The 14,278-nt window shown below is 44.1% G+C and overlaps 1 protein-coding gene across 1 annotated transcript in view; it reads right to left on the bottom strand.

The window, feature by feature from the left end:
- The window catches only part of ADRB3 (adrenoceptor beta 3), a 70,361-nt gene that overhangs the window by 54,005 nt on the left and 2,078 nt on the right, over positions 1-14,278 (bottom strand). The gene's annotated exons all lie outside the window — the stretch shown is intronic.

The following is a 14,278-nucleotide window of genomic DNA, read 5'->3' as shown; positions in this document are numbered from 1 at the left end:
AACAAAGAAACAGCCTTCTACCCAATTGAGTGGTCACCTGTCCCTGCATCTGCTTACAGTTATCCAAATCTCCGGGGGGAAAAATAAGGCGATGGACAAGGGTGCCCCTTTATTGAAGATGTGGGTGATGGTGAGCTCACCTACTGAGTCACTAATGCATATGTATTACTCCTGATCCCCCTTCTATGCCCTTGGTTGCCCAGCTGGACTGAACCAACCACAGGATGAATAAGTGAAGAGAACTGTGATGTGCCTTTTTTGAATAAAGGCAGAACAAATTTGAAGGATCTGACCAACATTTTATCCTCACTTAAAATTGGTTATTTGGAGGGCCATGGCTGAAGAATGGTAAATTGTTTCATGGAAACTGACTGACATGTTGTGCTCTGTTTTAATTCAAAAATTGCAATTTACCTGATATAGACTTCCAAATTATTCCTTCAGTCTGAACCATTTCAATGGAAGACTGAAGTGGGAGCAGCACTTCAGTTTCCTCTTTAAAACTGTGAAAGACTGTGAGCTCTCTGACAAGCCGGAACATATGAGAAGAGTGGAAGGGAAGATGGTGACATGGATATGTATTAATGGCCTAGTGTTGTGCTAGTGGCATGGTGTATGGTGGCATGCTTATCTGCTCAAATATGATCACTTCAAGGAGCTAAGCATTCTGTGTGTATCTTGCTAAATATATGACTACTAATTGTTAGTTTCGCTTATGATGGGTGCAGTATACAACTTACTGTTTTTCTCACTTTAATTAGACGTTATGCCCCTGATTCAGAGTTTGCCGGAACAAAGGCGCTATTTATCACACCTAATAAATAATGATTCCGTGAGATTCGTTGTTTATTGGGTGTGATAAAAAAAATCTATTAACAATTTTTTGCGGATTTTGGTGCTCCGAGCTCAAAAATCCACAAGATACAATAAATACCATACACAGTTCACTGGTTAAATTCCAGCCGGGTTGTCCTGCTAAAATTTAATGAAGGGTGAGATATTAACACACCCAGACATTACTGGATGAAGTAAATACCAACCAGCTCGGAATTTCAATCACTGCTCAAACAGGGGTACAAAGCTTCCCTAAAAAGTACTGAGCTGCTCCTTAAAGCCAGCTCAAAGCCACACCAGTATATAAAAACTATGGGGCATATTTACAAGCCCAGTGTGCCGCCACTGCATCACTTGTTGGGAGAAATCGGTGGTGCATAGTGCAGGCCCATATCTACAAGGCTATGCAAAATCACTTTCCATGGCCTTTTAGATAGGGTGCAAGGCAGCGCAGGAAAGTTGCTGTGTTGCGTTACACTGTGTCAGGCAAGCATCCCATGGGCTTTGCCGTGGGTGTTACCATGCAGCACACATGGGTTTTGATGCATTTCCAGATTACAAGAATCTATAAACCTGGGAATGAGTCAAAACTGTATGCCTCCCCAGGGCAGGTGCAACGTGGAGAAATATCTTTATTTCTCCTCGCTGCTTCCTCTCTGTGTGCTTCATTTTGCAGCACACATAGAAAGAGGACAATACCTCCCAGGGTTGTTTTTGTTTAGGAGCGTGCCCCTTCCTGCACAAAAACAGTCCTTCTGACAATGCAGACACCCTTGCATTGGCGTTAGGCATCAATTTGTGCACCAGCGTGGGGTAAAGGACAGAAATGCACAGTATCGGTTCATTTCTGCCCTTTCCATGTGCGTAGGGCAGCACAGCAAGGTCACTTTCTGCGCTGCCCTGCACCATGAGGCTTTTAAATATGCCCCTCAAACTAACCCCTTTCCAGCTCCCCAACTGGTCTAATTCTTTACCTGATAACAATTCGCACAGATCATGAATCTCGGTCACAGAATGATACAAATTTCAAAAAATGGGTAACTAGAGACCCTCTCTTTGGACAAAGGAGACAGCCTAAGAGGACGAGAATAATAGCACAGTCCATCTTCCGACCATATACCACTAACATATACCTGTTTCCATTTTTGGACATCCTTTATAGACACCCTTATTTCGGATAGCCTTTATATCCACTAAAGTTATTGGCACTGGTTATCTTTTGAATCCAATTAATCTGGCAAAGATTTACCAATGGCCCTCAATCCCTAATCTTACTCTTGACAGTTACATCATATATCTTTAACCTTTTTTATCCATTCTTCTACCCATGGCCAATCATTCACTAAAAGGACGACAGTAGCAGAAGTGATATCACTCACTCTTTAAGTTCAGATGTCAGAGTTCACCAGTTGTTCCACCACTAACCACTCAGCAGCCTCCTGTTTGTTATGATGGGTCAAATGTAAAAAGAGGAATGAGAACTACTGAGAAAAACAAGGATACTACCTGAGACAGGGGGTAGCAAAAACAGTTTAAAGGGTAAAAATGAGCACGCACAGAGTATCAGTTGCTAGCCCTAATCAAAGACTCTAGAAACAGACCAAATTACTGACACATGCCGAAATGTAATTTTTTTTCCCACTGAAATGGACAATAGGCTTTGACTCAGACATGTGAATGGCACACGTTGAAGCTGTGATTTTTCTTACACTCCTGAATTCTCAAAGGACCTTTGTAAAGCCGAAAAACAGACACAGCACATAAATACATTTTCATGGGATACAATAGAGAAGGGTTAAAGTACTTAGGGGATCATTCTAACCCTGGCGGTCCAAGACCGCCAGGGCTAAAATGACGGGGGCACTGCCAACAGGCTGGCGGTGCCCCGCTGGGCATTCTGACCGCGGCGGTTTGACCGTGGTCAGAAGTGGAAAACCGGCGGTCTCCCGCCGGTTTTGCGCTGCCCATTTGAATCCTCCATGGCGGCGCAGCTCGCTGTGCCGCCATGGGGATTCTGACAGCTCATACCGCCATCCTGTTCCTGGCGGTTCGCCCGCCAGGAACAGGATGGCGGTATGGGTTGTCGTGGGGCCCCTGGGGGCCCCTGCAGTGCCCATGCCAATGGCATGGGCACTGCAGGGCCCCCGTAAGAGGGCCCCACAAAGAATTTCACTGTCTGCATTGCAGACAGTGAAATTTGCGACGGGTGCCACTGCACCCGTCGCACCTTCCCACTCCGCCGGCTCCATTCGGAGCCGGCGTCCTCGTGGGAAGGTAGTTTTGCACTGGGCTGGCGGGCGGCCTTTTGGCGGTCGCCCGCCAGCCCAGTGCAAAACCCAGAATACCCTCAGCGGTCTTCCGACCGCGGAACGGTATTTTGGAGGGGGAAGTCTGGCGGGCGGCCTCCGCCGCCCGCCAGACTTAGAATCACCCACTTGGTGTTTTAGGCACACTAGAAGGACCACACTTCCTGATTAGGTAAAAAATACGTACACTGATCATATCAGCAGAACAGTGTTTAGAAAAAGCAAAATGTTAAACATTTTATTGAGAAACTTTGATACCTGGTAAAGTTCTGCAAGGACCACATCATGTCTGATTTTCAGCCTATTCAATTGTTACCTGAGTGAGCATCTCCCTTTCAGATTATTTGTGTGTAAATATAACTCATTAAAAATCAGGACCTACAGAGGTTACCCCCACGGAGAGAGGTGGTTATGAGCCAAGAAACTTCAGACCTTGTCTGCCACAGTTTAGAAATGATGTTCTCCCAAGCCCAGTGGTAGACAAAGCCTATCTGATCTGTTGATTGTTTCTTGGTTTTATGCAATGTTGTCTAATATTTGCAAGCCAGACAAGAATTAATTTGGGTGGATTAAGTTCTAATTATGGAGTTCCACTTAAATCTGATGCCAATTGATTGTCTTTAATAGTTAATGAAGGGCCAGTTAAACATAGAGCAATCGTACTGACTTTTGAAGCAGATGTGTTATGTATTACAAATAAAACATTGTTGCGACAGTTGTACAAGATAAAATATTCCCTGAGCTTTTTACATACTTGACTATGCTCCCAGCACAAATTTTCAACATGAACTATTTTAGTTTAGAATATGTGTCCAGAAAAATCAATATATTGAGGCAGGCCCAAATTTGTTGTCAAAATGCCACTGAACACTGGAAAAACATGACATAAGTGGACATGTTATACTGCACTGCCCAGAAATTAAAGTTTTGAAGAGAAAATATTTGAAAGCTCTATTTATCAAGAACAGTCTCTATACTTTGGGTGCCCATTTAGACTATGAAGCCCATTGGACACTGAAAGGGTTGCTTTAGGGTATGATTTATTTTCTAGAGCATGTAAGAAGGGTAAGACACGATTTATTTTAACATGTGTTTTAATGCTGTGGTTTTAGTATAATAATTATTAATGATGTTTCACTACCATCATTATATTGTGATTTTATTGTGCGTTATCTGGGCATTTATAATGATAGTTAAATGTATTGTTACTGCTTATAGACTATTAAGTCCAATATCCATTACTTCAATTGAACTGAGTGTTGCCCGGCTTAAGAGGCTGAGGAAGATTGAAAGGAGAGAGGGTCTCGTTATAAATGGCCTGCTGGTATAGAAGAAAGAACACAGAAGACCCACCTAGACTTACTTGTCATCGGAGTCATCTATGGTCTTTTTCAACACTTCCTCATTTTATGTGATGTGTGGGTCGGAATTAATTTTTAAGAGAGCCTCAGTTGTCCTCGAGTGGTCTATCACTGTTGACACTATGATTGATTCTTGCTATATAGTTTTTAATACCCGAATGATCAATGTTGAAAAGAAAAATCTCGAGTTTCATCAGAACCAGACTATTTTTGCCACAAATCTACGCTGCATACTCATATAGTGAATTCTTTACAAAAACGGTGTCATATTTCGGAAAAAAATAGAACATAACACTGAATATCAGTGGTGTGCAAAATATGTGTAATTTGCTTTCATGTAATTATGCATAATGTCCGCAAATTAAACAAGATTATGAGTAATTGCACAAAATACAAATCCATCACTTTGCACTATATTTTATTGCCAAATATGTCCTTGTTTCCATTTTTGAAGCAATAGTGTATTAAAAAAAGCACAGCACACAACAGCCGCTGACGTTCTGTTGTTGTCATGTGCTCACTGTATATTGTTTCTGCAAATGGTGTTAAATTAAAGTGGATTATGGCATCATGTCGGGAATTTTGTGTAACAAGTGTAAGTCTAAATTCCTGAAATGTAATTTCATTTGCTCTCAGGGTTAATGTTTATGCAATTTTAACGTGCACAAATTAACAATAAGCATCATTTCCGAGGAGCCATTCTCTGCACTTTACTTAAAAGTCACACATATGTCACACGTATAAATTCATATTTGGATTAGAAATGGACTCTGCCACAAATGGCGCCATTTATCACATCAGTGATGATATGAGAGATGATGAGAATATGGCTCATTGGTGATCACTTATATCGCCCATGAAAATGTGCCACAAACAACGCAAGGTGTGAGTTAAATATGAAGACTGGTTAGCCTTGATGTTACCTCATGACTCTCCTCTACCACCCAGTACTTCCTCTTTCTTTATCTCACTTTTGCATGTTCTTTTTCATCCTGCTTTCTCCTTTTACCGTGGTTTTCCAATCTTTCTAGTCTCCCTTCTTTCTCCTTCATATGCATTTCTCCTTCTTTCTCTTGATCAAAGTCTCAGGATGAGAAATAACCTTTATAGATGGCTCCCTCATATACACATATATGTATATGTTTGCTTAACGTGTTTAAATCTTACTTTGAATGTATCTACACACACACACATACAAAGTGAGATGTAACTATTTTAAGCACGGCTTGGCAAGTGAAGCTAGTTGGACAAATTAATGTAACTGGCAAGTTGCAGTGTTGTTGTTTTTTGTTTTCTGTGTTGCCTCTTGGCACAGTCACCAACTGCTGTGGTGGGGCAAAAGAGGGACTTGGGCAAACAATGCTGGGGTACGGCCCCATCTGGCTTGACATTGTGAGAAGCCAATGAGAAGTTAATACAGAGACTGGTTTAAGTAAGGGAAAGAAGCACAAGAGACAAAGCTTGCAGCACATGAAGAAGACAGCAGCCTTGGGGTTTGGGTATTTCAGCAGGCAGAAGCACAAGAGGAGGGAAACTGGAAAACACATGCACTGGCTTCTGGTGCTAAACCAAAAAAGTAGTTCCCCAAAAAAGTGGTTGTTGGCAGGATAGGAGTTAGCTTATCTGAAAAATAATACAGAGGCTATGCTCCATGGGAGGGACAACACAAGATGGACAAGGAAAGCCACTGAATAAGAAACGAGCCTCTATGTGGCTTCTACCGCCCCTGTTCTTACCTCAGTTCCAAGGTCTCTCCCCTGACAACCCAACAGCAGATGAGATGGTGTCCAGTGCTGAGTTTGTTTTGAAGATTGCCTGACAGTGAAACCCCTGCAGAGTGCTGTGAGAATGTTCGGGCAGGCTTGTAATACTAATGTGTTTTCAAATAATCCGAGATGGGAGCTGACAGAAAACAACACAGCCATTGCCGTCCATCTCTTAGCTCTTTAAAAGCTTTCTACCGGGTTTTGATGGACAGGGCAGCTGGTGTGCTTCACCTATGCCTACATACTTCTTGGTGGGGGTGGGGTAAAAATGCGAAACCACAAGGTGTCGTCTTGGTGTGAGTCTTCCATGCGTTACACATCACCTGTTTCATATGAACATTGTGTTCTCTCCCAGACCTTTGTTTTGTTAATGTCTGTATTTGCCTTCAGTGAGGAGCCTTTCATGAAATCTTCTGAAAAGGGTATCTTTTTAAGTCAGGGAAGCTGATGTTATCCACTTTAAAACAGTACTCAGCCTTTTCTAATCTTTGGCATTTTTTCTAGAAAGACTGCTTCTTTCAACTTGTTTTAACATTTGATAACATATTTATCAATGTAAACTGATGTACCCCCTCAAATAATTAAACACAACAAATTAGCCTTTGTTGCTAAATGAGAAAGAGTGAAAAAGAGAAACCCATCTAGAGGCTGAAATGCTTAATGTGAAACCAAAAAACTGAGCTCAATCCTGGCTTTTCCCACTTGACCAAACTGTGCCATACTCGGCAATTGGGTTATTTCACTGATTCTCCTTTTCTTTCGTCCTCACATCTGAAAATACCTTGAAATACACCTATCTGGGATGCGGCCTCTACAGATTTTTATCTGGTTAATAGACTATGATGTTGCTTCATCTACAATAACCACTGAAACCACATATAGTGGCACAGAACAACTGATTCGCCTCTTGGTTCACTAATAGCATTGATGTCATGGTGGCTGGAGGGATGAATGTTTTTTTTTAAGCTCATGTTTAGAAGCTATCACTTTTAATTAGTGCCTCTGAATTCAGTGATACAATCGAGTGCCCCAAAGTAAAACGCTCCTGCATGTTGAAGTAAGAAACTTGAAATTTGAAGAGCCTTTGAAATATCTTACATTGGCACAATTTACATGCCAAATATATTGAGGCCTCTGCTTGCACTATGCATCCTTATTCAAACCTGGCATTTTACTGGGCTCTCACTTATAATTGTGTGGCTAGTCCTCCTCTACTAATTTTTTAGCAGTATGTAGCGCTTGCTGCTCCAGCTGTACGTGGCGGGTTCACACTTGCCTTTCTCTCCGGAAGTAGTCCAGGACCCCAGGCCGACCGTACATATTCAGAGGCGTTGGTTTAAGCAGGTTTTCAGCACCTTTCCATGCAGAGGCAGGCCGACATGTGCGGGAATGTTTCATGTATGGCAGTACTTCCGCCAGACCAATAGGGCAAGGGCAGGGTCAGTCACAGGTCAGGCTCGGTCTGACGTAACGCCAGATTCTACCCTAGCCCTACCGCTGGCTGTCGTGAAGCCTTACAATTCCTTTTCAGGCGAGCCCCATGTTCCGTGATGGGTTCTTAAGGTTGGCTATCTTTAGAAAGGTGAGACGCGTGAAAGAAGTAGAACAGCGGGTGAAGCGCTCGCTGCAGAGAAATTTCTTGTTCCTGTAAATCAAAGATTGTAATTCGATCGATCGGGCTGAATCACTGTCGCACAATCTCGATAGTGTTAGTTGAATAACATCACGGTGGGTAATAATATCTGTTATTTATCGTTTTGGGAAAGGGCCCAAAACACACCACATTATGCTAATTTGTTGCCAGTGTGGGTCACGGCTTTAATTCAAGAGTGTATTAACCGAGCGAGCTGTCCTATCAGCTATGGATGACTTTATGGTGAGACCTGGATGAAAGACCTCCCCTCTCCCTATCGGGGGTAAGCAGGTTTCGGGGGGAAAGGGGTATATTTAAAGATATTGGGGTCACACTCCTGATTCATGGCTCAAACACCAACAATGACTTTCAGTTGACTTCCTGTGGACAGGGTCGTTGTCGCTGGACGAGTACGTGGATTTATGTAATATATTGGAAACACGACATCATTTGAAACCTATGTTCAGATACATTATTCTCCTGCATGCCGCTAGATGGCGCATAAGCAACGGCGCATTCTTTCCAAACGAAAGAGGCACAAGGTCCCTTGAGACCAAAATAGATCATTCAGATCCAAAGTGAAACAAGAAGGGACATCACGAGGGTGGCTGAGATCTTTGCTCTCCCTCCCCCTTCCTCCTCGTGCAAGATTGCCATCTGACCACCTGCTAGGTGTCACACCGGGGAACCACTGACCCCTGGCACTTACTAATACAGTGGCGATGAATGAAGGGTAAAGCTGCAGTGTGTGGGGTCTGCGTGTGAGCTCAGGCTGTCCTGATAGCCACTAACCGGTGGGTGTGTTTTGTAATACTCTAGCCTGAGAGCTCATGGACCTTAGGCTTGGACTAGCCCCAACTGAGACGACCGGTACTGTTGCGAGACGCTTCTCAAAACCTCAAAATAGGGAGAGGGCAGAATCGTAGATTGAGGGAGCGGGGGAGGGGTTGGTATTTGGGTTGTTATCCCCCCATAAAAGTATTTTCTATTAAATAGTTAGACAGGTGCTTTCAGTCGTGTATGATGAGATGTCTTTCAGATTTCAGCAGGACGTTTTACACACAGACTAAAACGCGCAAACACTCTCTCCCTCTGTTTTGAAAATTCTAAAAAATATTGGTTATTTTACAAATAATCGGGGCACATTTAAGAAAAGTGGTGCTGCACACAGTGCATGGTACTTTTCTTACGCCCTTTAACACCCCCCACCTCTACCATGTGTGTGCCGAATTTAAAATACGGTGCACCATGGCGCTTTGTAGGGGGCAATAGCGTCATTTTTTTACGCCATTGGTGTATTCTGCAGGAGTAGCCCCAACATTTTGGCTCTACTCCCGCAGAGTACATAGGGGCACATTGTACTCAATGGCATGCCCCCTTTTAATGCTTGCTCTGAGCAGGTGCTAAAAGTACAGAAAAAAATTACGCAAAGAAACCTCTTAGATTTCCTTGTGCCATTTTTTTGCCCCCCTAACAGTAGAATGCCTCCTTTGCATACATTATGCCGGGCGCAGGCAAAATGTAGCGCAAAGGGTTACAAAGTAGCTCAATACACGCATTGCACCACTTTGTAAATATGGGGCAGTGTTTTTGTCCTTCTAACACCACATTAGCTATGAAAAAAGACATGAATGTGGCATTAGAATGGTGCTAGGTGCTCTTAAATATGCCCCATTGTGTTTTCTCCCTTAGTTAGCCTTTCAATCCTTATTCTTCTCCCTTTCCACTGACCCTTAGGCCACTCTTGTGCACTCTGCTTGCCGTATAATGGGGCAGATTTAAGCGCCCCTTGCGCAATCTAACAACACATTAGCATAATTTTCTTTACGCTAATGTGGCCTTATATGGCCAAAAACACCATGTCAGATTTACAAAGTGGCGCAATGCACGCATTTTTCCACTTTGTAGCCATTTGCGCTACATCATTCATGCGCCATGCATAATGAATGCAAGGGAGATGTTCCCCCGTTATGAGTCCGAAAAAATGGCACAAAGAAATTATGTCATTTTTTGGGCACTTTTAACGCCTGCTCATAGCAGACTTTAAAAGAAGACATACCAATATTCATAATGGGCCTCAATAGGCTTTGCAGGATTAGCGTAAAAATGTTTGACACTAATCCTGCAAAGCTTTGAACTAGCATCAAAATTGTTGATGCTCGTTCCCTACCTATCGCCGTGGTGCACCGTACCTTAGATATGGTGCACACATGGTTACACTAGGGGGTGCAAGAAAAGGGGCCCTGAACTGGGTCCAGCTCCACTTTTCTTAAATCTGGCCCAATGATTCTAAACATTATGGCCCAGATTTAAGTAGAGTGGCGCTCCACCCAATGCAGCATTATTTTTTTCAGCACTTTTAACGCCTGCTCAGATCTGGGGCTAAAATGAGGCACATCATTATTTACAATGCGCCTCAATGGGCTTTGCAGGATTAGCATCAATATTTTTTATGCTAATCCTGCAAGTCTCCGAACTAGCGTAAAAACTTCTCACGCCAGCTCCCTAACTACTGCCATGGTGCACTGCATTTTAGATACAGTGGCGTTAGGGGGGGGGCGCAAAAAAGTGGCACTGCACTGGGTGCAGCACTACTTTTCTTAAATTTGGCCCTAAATCTCTTACGTTTCTTTGCATGCACCATTCCCCAACCCCCCAATGGGGAACTCCCACTTTGCATACAGTATGCCTGGCACAGGCATGAGGGGCTCTTAACTCTGCCCCTGTATGTCAGCCTGATTGTCAGAAATTCTGAAGCTCACACCCCCAGGCTCACTGACCAAGCTACACACCTGGGAAAGGGGTCAGGTCAGCTCCCTTTGAGCACAGCGCCTGGGGTTGTGTTTGAGTGCGGGGTTCAATAGCCCCGCCAGAAACCATGGGACAGGCGTCCCCAGGATTTGGAGATTAGAGTGTCCAATGACACATCATGGATCGCCGGGACTCACCCTGGGCAGGGGTTAAGTAGCTTTGCCTGGTAACGGGAACTGGACAAGACTATCCCTGGTCAAAAGCGAGGAGACCTCTCTGGACCTCGGGGACGGCCCTGGGCGGAGAATGGGGGAAAGTATGTCGTGTGTGATGAGACTTGTACGCGGTAATAGGAACGCCCCTGGTGCGTGGGATGGGATTAATCACGAATACATTTGATAGCGTGTCAATGGGCTCGGTAGAGGTGTCTGTCCCCGAAGCCAGTCCGTGACATAACAGGAGTGGCGTGGTCCATGGCGCGAACACTGACAACTCGCTCTTTATGCCTCATGAAGGGTGATAAGGCAGAGGCATAGTAACCATGGAAAGTAAATAAATAAATCCCTCTTGGGCACAGTGGATGGACTTCCATGAGCACGGGGGTGGCGTGTCTATTACATGAAGGCAGTGCCTTCCCTTCACGTACACAGAAGGCATGAGGCTTTCCCTGAACACCAAAGATTGGGGGGAGGGGGCGGGGGGGGGGGGGGGGTTGGGGCTCGAGACATTGACCAAACTGCAGTTCACGCCTCGGATCCCCGTGTTCCTTTTTGCAATGCAAGAGGGATGCCAAGTGTAAACAGGGAAGGCCTGCCTCACGTCAGTGCATGACACGATTTTTTTATACAGCGCGAGCTCGACCCGAAGATTTGGAACGTTTTACATGAGCACCATCTACATTACACAAGGACATATTTTATGGAGGGAGCAGACGTAAAGGAGTTTCTAATTTGGTGGCATTTGAATCGCAATACTTCTTTCTAATCCCAGCGTCCGCAGTTAGCCGTTGTGTGAACCAGGACAAACACTAGTCGCTTTCCTCCAATTACAAATAAATGTGATGGTACACACAGAACCCTCTCTCACGTGCACCATACTGAATAATCTCACATGCCTCCCTGGATTTGCAGCGCACGGTGCTCCTCCTATTTTTGGGTTCGTGCAACATAACTATACCAAAACATGTTTCAATGATTAACTATGTGAAAGACCAATCGACCTATATTTATTCACTGTTAACATCCTACTTTCTAGGAATGTGCTTAATTTGTGCTTGTTGCTTTCGGTGCTGAGCACCGGCACTTACTTTTGAGGGCCAGCGCTTATTCTTCTGCCTCAAGCATTTGCTGCGAGCAAAAGACACACATAGGAAAGACGTAGGAAGATAAAAAACGTAACGAAAGGAGAAAGCAGAAAGCTGCAAGAGTGAGCTGAAGGGGAGAGGCTGTAAATGGATTGAAGAGGCTCGAGACAGCTTCGGGATTATACCGCCTCAGTATTCTGTGTTCTCACATTTAATTGCAGCAGCAGCGTGCTAAAGAGGAGGGAGGGCTTTGGGCACCTGCACGTTTTTATAAACAAATTAAGCATTGGTGCTTTTTATATCAATTCTCAGTAACTAGTCTGTTTCAAAAACGTTTTTGCTTTGGACAAAAACATATTGATCCCGATGTTGGAGAAGTGAAGTACCAGAGCCCCCTAAAGTTTCATCACTTTTCGAGCTGTTGTATATGTTTACGCAAGACGCACTCGGTTTTAGATCAGAAGCATATCTGTTTTACTTATAGGATAGCTGTTTTACTTAAAGGATAGCTGATTTACCTAAGGTATTTCGGCGGGTTTGGGCTTTTGCTTGACGAAATTCGTACCGCACCCGGCAGGTCACTGACAGACACCGAATGTTGCGCAGCGCGACTCCACCTTTCATCTGTCAGGAATTACAGTGCCAGAATCGCTTTAACACGGCTTCTAGAGTTATGACTGGTTTCTGTACGCTTTTTTAAACTTATGAAATTGAATTCCTGTTCCATATTAATATTTCCCAGAGAGCTTCTCACTTTTTTATTTTATACACTCACACTTTTTGGTCTGGGTGGTGGTATAAACGGGTAAATTGAGGAATACATACTTATTTCCTAGGATATCTACATTTCAGGGTATGTTTCCTGGGTGTACGGCACCCCCCCCCCCCCCCTGGTTCTTAGCATTCGATGTTTGGCACCTGATGTTCACGCTGGGCTGGATAACCCGTCCATTTGCTGCGCTCCCAGGCAGTGTCAACAGCCCTGTTATCTTAAAATAAACACATCCCTTCAGTTAGATGAGTGCACGTGAGTGAGCACGCTCCTCTGTGAGGAAGCGGGGACGCGCTACGTTCTGTTTACCCTTATCGTGCAAAAGTGCATATGTTTGTGGAAAGGAAGGCTCTGTCAGTGCCGAGCACATATGTATGCATTCTCTCTCTCCCTCATTATTTCTCTCTCTCTCTCTCTCCTTTTCTCTCTCTCACTCTATCTCGCATTCTCTCTCTGTTATCCCTCTTTCTTTCTCTATTTCTCCCTTTCTCTCACCATCTCTCATTTTCTCTCTTTATCTCTCTCGTCCCTCTATCTCTCTTTCTCCATCTCTCATTCTCTTCCTCTTTCTCTCTTTCTCGTTCTCTCTTTTTCCCACTCCACACACCCACCTGCCCATCTATTTGTCTGTCGGTATGTGTAGCTATCGTGGTGTCCTTCCATTTGCTATTGCTTTCTATACGTAGATGCAGTTTCATTAATCATTTATTTCGGTTTGCTGCCGCCATTGTTGTTATCACCAGTAAATTGAGTACAGCGCCAAGACACCACTATGTACTTACTATACGCGCGCTTTGTAAGTAAAAATAACATCACACTGCATTCATCTTTTTGTTTCTTTTCTTTCCTGTATTGAATTTCTCACTCACACAGACCCCGTGACTTTCTGACACACCCTTGACCTACGAATGTTTCTGGCAGAAAGGAGCTTTCTCAAAGATTGCGACTATTGTAACTTTTTAGCGAATTTTCACCATGCGAATGCCTTCTTGTTGCTAAAACATCACAAGACAAACCTACACGACTGTTACTGCAGGAGAGACATTTTATCACTTTTTGCAGCTTGCGTTCCGGTTCTATCTCGCTTAGCAATAACAGATGCCACTGACTTCGAAACGCCAGTACTACAAAAGGGCACAGTTGCCTTCGGGACGAGCTGTGACGTGTTGGATACGTTTCCAACTGAAAACGAGAAAAAACCACTTCTAATCACAACTACCCTGCTTGCCCACACTGTGTGATCTGGGGCAAACCGCCTTAGCTGCATACAACTTAGCTCTATTAAGTACCGACAGTGGGTCTCCTAGAAGCAGGTTAAGCGCGTGGGATAAGCTCTATACAATACACTGGAAACTTACGTTCGCAAAAGGATACTGCATCTCTGTTCTGCCTCTGGGTACTCGAACTGAGCAGCATGCACTGAAATGCAAGCTCCCTGCTCTGTCACCCAGCGTGCATCGCCTGTTGGGTCTTGTGCTGTGTAGGGTTACATGCTTTGGGGTACAAGTCGCCCACTGTGTGGGATAGCACCTACTGAGTTGCCTCCCCCCCC

This window comes from Pleurodeles waltl, chromosome 11 (genome assembly GCF_031143425.1).
Source record: "Pleurodeles waltl isolate 20211129_DDA chromosome 11, aPleWal1.hap1.20221129, whole genome shotgun sequence".
Taxonomy (NCBI): Eukaryota; Metazoa; Chordata; class Amphibia; order Caudata; family Salamandridae; genus Pleurodeles; species Pleurodeles waltl.
Note: the sequence above shows the minus strand (reverse complement) of the source record. Positions and strands in the feature narration are given on the sequence as shown.